This window comes from Triticum aestivum, chromosome 7B, assembly GCF_018294505.1.
Source record: "Triticum aestivum cultivar Chinese Spring chromosome 7B, IWGSC CS RefSeq v2.1, whole genome shotgun sequence".
NCBI classification, from domain to species: Eukaryota; Viridiplantae; Streptophyta; class Magnoliopsida; order Poales; family Poaceae; genus Triticum; species Triticum aestivum.
Window position 1 is genome coordinate 497,337,998 of NC_057813.1, and position 6,682 is coordinate 497,344,679.

Below are 6,682 nucleotides of genomic sequence, written 5' to 3' on the forward strand. Positions count from 1 at the left end.
TCAACGGGGTATTTTATCAAGCAAGCTGTGATGGTGCCTTAGTGGCCATTATTGTCGACTATCCCAGACTGCTCCTTGTGTCATGTGTAAGCCAGACTAAAAACCCTATCCTCCGAAGAGGACTCCCCTCAGGTATCATGCCTTACCCTTGAGGCGTCATGCTGTTTGCAGAGATGATGGTCGGAGCGCGGGGCCGAGCCCCTAGGGACTCGTCGAACATGGGTGTCTGGATCGGGCAGGCTCAAGAGGAAGGCGGTGAGGGTTGACACACCGCTACAGAGGTAAAGCAAAAACCTGTCCTGCGATTATGGTATTTGAAGTATAACAATGCCCTTCGTGTCCTGACAGGAAAAGGAATAGCCGGACTATATCCGGGGATCCCGCCAATCACGCCTCCACCAGCCGGGTTCCAGAACCGGTTTCGAGAGCGGAGGCGGACACGGGGCCAGTGCCGCATAGTTCTCCGACAGAGGACGCGGATATGCTATCGGCCACGAACTCCGAAGTAGAGAGCACCATGAATCACCGATGCCGGAGGGCCATGCTTCGGAACAACATCTTCTCCGAAGAGGCCTTTAATGCCTTCAATTCGGGGGACGCGTACATCCGAGCAGCTCAAGGCGGGCTTGCCCGAGCGACGGACCAGTATACCAAAGATATACGGGTAAGAAATTTTGATAAGCATGTATAACAGTAGCCCCTGAGACTTGAAACGGTTGGAACAACTGTTTTAAGGATCAATTTATGCACAGGTCCTTGTAGATAAGAATGAACAATTAGCTCGGGAGCTAGAGCAATGCAAGGCCCAGCTGAGGGACACGGTTGCCAAGTTAGAGGAATCCCAGAAGGCCTCATCTGGTAACATTTGTCTCAATTGTACGAAGATGCACCAGTTAGTAAATGGCTGGTATGACTAGTCTAACAGAAAATTCTGCAAACAATCCCGGGGTGAATCCGGAGGGCGTAACGGATGATGACTCGCATCTCAAAAGGCAACTAAAGGCTGGCGAGCGCATCCTTACGCAAGTTAGGCAAGAGAAGAACAATCTTCAAGATGCCAATATTCGGCTGGACGTGGAATTAAAAGACGTCCGCGCTCAACTGGCGGACTCCGTGAAGGAGAACAAAAGGCTTCGATGCGGTATTTACGGTGAGTGTCCAGACGAACTATATTACAGTTCGGCGAGGAAGTGTATTGAAAGAATTTTGCTTGTAGGAATGTTAATGGGTCGCCCCGAGGAGGAGATGCCCTCATCTGCGGGCGATGTAATGCAAGAACTTTCACAGTTGCACGAGTGAGCTCGGCGGGTGATGCACGGCGTTGCTCAGGCATTATGGCCATCAAGCCTCCTACCGAATGGCATGTGGGAGCTTGTGGATCTGCTTCAAGGAGCCCGGCGGCGCTTCCGATTGTGGAAGATATCAGCTTGCCGGCAAGGTGCAAGAGAAGCCTGGGCAATGGTGAAGACGCGCTACACCAAGCTGGACCCGAACCATATGGACGAAGTAGGACCGGCGGGGCCAGATGGGCAAGAAATTCCCGTTAGTCTGGTATATGACCAGGTAGCGTTAGCCGCCAAGTATTCTCAACAGGATTTTAAGCTAGATAGCCTGTTGGATGGTATAGAGGAGGAATATAGTCAGTCTAAGTGACTGTGTAATTCAATGGACATAAGTAGTCCCTAGCCGGATTAAAATCATTTGTCATGGCGGACCTTTTCGCTTCAGCCCCCGGATCCTACAGTCCGGGGTGTGTCCGAATACCCGCTCAGTTATACAAAACCGGGGTATGTGTGGAAACTAGGCGTAGGGGTCATAAGTGCTTGAACAGACAAGTACCCAACTAGTTATGTTATATTACATGGATATTAAGAAACATCTTCCAGGGAGAATAGTTCCGTTAGGGGTTCCTTTCCCTGGGTATGCATGCGACGATGCACATGTCCGGACTGCGAATGATGGCGCAGGATATAAAACTTCTGGGGATTTATGTTGTAATAAACGAATACATCTTTTGTTCACCGACCGAATATTCTCTTAAGGAAACTAGCTTTCGGCTTCACCCAGTCTGAGGTACACATCCGGCTGAACCTGCAGTAACAATCACAGAGGTGCTCCCCTTATGCCCTAGTCGAATTAACGGGAACGTAGGGCATAAACACAAGAGCCAGGCAACCCAGCTTGGCCACATCTTAAGTCATATTGATGCATATAATGGTGAAGAAAAGGCACATATGAAAAAAGAAACACATATGTGATGGGCAAAAAACCATGTGAGTAATTATTTTTAGCTTCGATATAGGAAGCCCCCAGGTATTGCTTACACACATAGTGCGACCGGAGTGATCCGGGAGTCCGCACTGTATTAAATACTTTGTGTGAAGAGAAAAAAGGTTGAGAAAGGAAAAAGGGGGAGCATAATTAAAAAGGAGGGGTAAGGAGACGAACACTGAGTTCGGCATTAGGCGTAGAATCTCCGGAGTCTAGCCACGTTCCATGGGTTCGGCTCGAGTCTGTTATCGGACGCATTACGTAAGCGGTACGCTCCTCCGGTGAGAACTTTGTCAATGATGAAGGGACCCTCCCACTTGGGTTTGAGCTTGTCCTTCTTCTTCTCCGGTAGGCATAGAACAAGCTCGCCAATGTTATATGTTTTGGCCCGCACTTCTCTGCTTTGATATCGTCGAGCCTGCTGCTGATGGAATGCGGAACGGGCTTTTGCGACGTCGCGCTCCTCCTCAAGGGCATCCAAGTTATCCTGTCGATCTAACTCGGCTTCCTTCTCTTCGTACATGCGTACGCATGGCGAATCATGTATTATGTTGCAGGGTAGTACTGCTTCCGTGCCGTACACCATAAAAATGGTGTGTATCCGGTGGTGCGATTCGGCGTGGTCCGCAACCCCCAGAGTACAGAGTCGAGCTCTTTGACCCAGTGCGTGTCCGACTCTGTCAAGGATCGCACTAGTCTGGGTTTGATGCCGCTCATGATGAGACCGTTTGCCCGTTCGACCTGGCCGTTTGTTTGGGGGTGGTAGACGGAAGCGTAGTCGAGCTTAATGCCCATTTTTCCGCACCACGTTTTCACTTCCTCGGCTGTGAAATTGGAGACATTATCAGTGATGATGCTGTGGGGGACGCCGTATCAGTGTACGACCCCAGATATGAAGTCTATTACTGGTCCAGATTCGGCCGTTTTGAATGGTTTGGCTTCTATCCATTTGGCGAACTTGTCCACCATGACCAATAAGTATTTTTTTTTCTTATGGCTTCCCCCTTTAAGAGGTCCGACCATATCCAGCCCCCAGACCGTGAAGGGCCAAGTTATGGGGATTGTTTGGAGAGCGGTAGGGGCATATGACTCTGATTGGCAAAGAGCTGGCAACCGACGCAATGTTGGACAAGGTCCTGTGCGTCTGCTCGGGCCGTCGGCCAATAGAAGCCTGTACGGAAGGCCTTGCTGACTAGTGCTCGAACCGCGGCATGGTGCCCGCCCAGTCCGGCATGGATTTCAGACAAGAGCTGCCGCCCCTCCTCTTCGGAGATGCATCTTTGGAGCACTCCGATAGCACTTTTCTTGTAGAGTTCCCCTTCGTGGACTTTGTAAGCTTTAGAACGCCGGACGATGCAGCGTGCTTCATTTTGGTCTTCGAGGAGCTCCTGCCTATTTAGGTAGGCCAAGAAAGGCTTAGTCCACAGGGCGATTACGGCCATGATTTCGTGGGCCGAAGATGTTATTTCGGTGGCAGAACCTCCGATTATGTCTGATGGTTCGAAATCCGGGGGTGTGTTTGGATCTGTGCTTGTATTGCCGGATTCCCCTTCCCATACTACGGATGTCTTAAACAACCTTTCCAGAAATATGTTGGGTGGGACAGGGTCGCATTTGGCGCCGATGCGGGCGAGGACGTCCGCCACTTGATTGTTTTCTCGAGCCACATGGTGGAATTGGAGCCCCTCGAACCGAGCTGACATTTTGAGGACGGCATTACGGTAGGCCACCATTTTCGGATCCTTGGCATCAAAGTCTCCGTTTATCTGTGATATTGCGAGGTTCGAATCCCCGTGCACTTCCAGGCAATGGATGCCCATAGAGACTACCATCCGAAGACCGTGCGACAGAGCCTCATATTTGCCTGCATTGTTGGAGTCTGTGTATAATATTTGGAGGACGTACTGGACCGTGTCTCCGGTGGGAGATGTCAGGACTACACCTGCTCCCAATCCGGCCAGCATTTTAGAGCCGTCGAAGTGCATGATCCAGTTGGAGTACGCGCCGTACTCTTTAGGGAATTCGGCTTCTGTCCATTCGGCGACAAAGTCAGCCAGTACTTGCGACTTGATGGCCCGCCGTGGTTTGTATATCATGTCGAACGGAAGGAGCTCGATAGCCCATTTAGCAATCCGGCCCATAGCATCACGGTTATTTATTATGTCACTGAGTGGTACTTCGGAGGCCACCGTAATTGAACACTCTTGAAAGTAGTGTCGCAGCTTCCGGGATGCCATGAAGACCGTGTATGCTATTTTTTGATAGTGTGGGTATCAGGATTTGCATGGGGTGAGGACTGTGGATACGTAATAAACCAGCTTTTGGAGCGGGAATTTGTATCCGTCAACCTCTCGTTCGATGACGAGCACTGCCCTTACAACTTGGTGTGTTGCAGCTATGTACAGTAGCATGGGCTCGCCGATATTTGGCGCTGTTAGGACTGGATTACTGGCCAGTAAGGTCTTTATTTCGTCTAGTCCGGCCGCGGCTGCATCCGTCCACACGAAGTGTTCGGTGCGCCGAACGAGGCGGTAAAGAGGTAATGCCTTTTCTCCTAGCCTGGAGATAAAGCGGCTCAAAGCGGCCACGCATCCAGCTAGTTTCTGGATGTGCTTGAGGTCTGTTGGTATATCTAACTGCGATAGAGTTCGGATTTTTGCCGGATTCGCTTCAATTCCTCTATTGGAAACAATGAAGCCCAGCAGTTTCCCCGAGGGGACGCCGAAAACGCATTTTTCTGGATTCAACTTGATGTCGTATGTCCGGAGGTGGGTGTGCCAAATGTCACAATGTAACTGGGTGGCTATAAAGGTGCACTACGGGTATCTCCGAAAGTGTCTGTTGGGTTGGCACGAATCGAGACTGGGATTTGTCACTCCGTGTGACGGAGAGGTATCTCTGGGCCCACTCGGTAATGCATCATCATAATGAGCTCAATGTGACTAAGTAGTTAGTCACAGGATCATGCATTACGGAACGAGTAAAGTGACTTGCCGGTAACAAGATTGAACGAGGTATTGGGATACCGACGATCGAATCTCGGGCAAGTAACATACCGATTGACAAAGGGAATTGTATACGGGATTGCTTGAATCCTTGACATCGTGGTTCATCCGATGAGATCATCACGGAACATGTGGGATCCAACATGGGTATCCAGATCCCGCTGTTGGTTATTGGCCAGAGAGCTGTCTCGGTCATGTCTGCATGATTCCCGAACCCGTAGGGTCTACACACGTAAGGTTCGGTGACGCTAGAGTAGTTATGGGAATTAGTGTGCAGTTACCGAATGTTTTTCGGAGTCCCGGATGAGATCCTGGACGTCACGAGGAGTTCTGGAATGGTCCAGAGGTAAATATTTATATATGGGAAGTCCTATTTTGGCCACCGGAAAATGTTCGAGATTTTTCGGTATTGTGCCAGGAAGCTTCTAGAAGGTTCCGGAGTGGGTCCCACCTGCATGGGGGGACCCACATGAACATGGGTAGTGGGGGAAAGAACCCACACCCCTGGTCAAGGCGCACCAAGATCCCCCCTTATAAGGAATAAGATCATATCCCGAAGGGATAAGATCAAGATCCCTAAAAAAGGTGGATAACAATCAGTGGGGAAGGAAATGATGGGATTTCTTTCCTCCCACCTTTGCCAATGCCCCAATGGACTCGGAGGGCAAGAAACCAGCCCCCTCCACCCCTATATACAATGGCGAGGCGCATGGAGCTTCGTCCTTGCCCCTGGCGCAGCCCTCCCCCTCTCCAACTCCTAGTGCTTGGTGAAGCCCTGCCGGAGACCTCCAAGCTCCACCACCACGCCGTCATGCTGCCGGAGCTCTCCCTCAACTTCTCCTCTCCCCTTGCTGGATCAAGAAGGAGGAGACGTCCCCGGGCTATACGTGTGTTGAACGCGGAGGCGCCGTCCGTTCGGCGTTAGATCGGATCTTCCGCGATTTGAATCACCGCGAGTACGACTCCCTCATCCGCGTTCTTGTAACGCTTTCGCATCGCGATCTTCAAGGGTATGAAGATGCACTCATCCTCTCCCTCTCTTGTTGCTAGAATCTCCATAGATTGATCTTGGTGATGCGTAGAAAATTTTGAATTCCTGCTGCGTTCCCCAACATTGGTATCAGAGCCAGGTTTATGAGTAGTTTCTATGCACGAGTAGAACACAAGTTGTTGTGGGCATTGATTTTGTTCAATATGCTTACCGTTACTAGTCCTATCTTGTTTCGATGGTATTGTGGGATGAAGCGGCCCGGACCGACCTTACACGTACACTTACGTGAGACAGGTTCCACCGACTGACATGCACTTGTTGCATAAGGTGGCTAGCTAGTGCTAGTCTCTCCCACTTTAGTCGGATTGGATTCGATGAAAAGGGTCCTTATGAAGGGTAAATAGCAATTGGCATA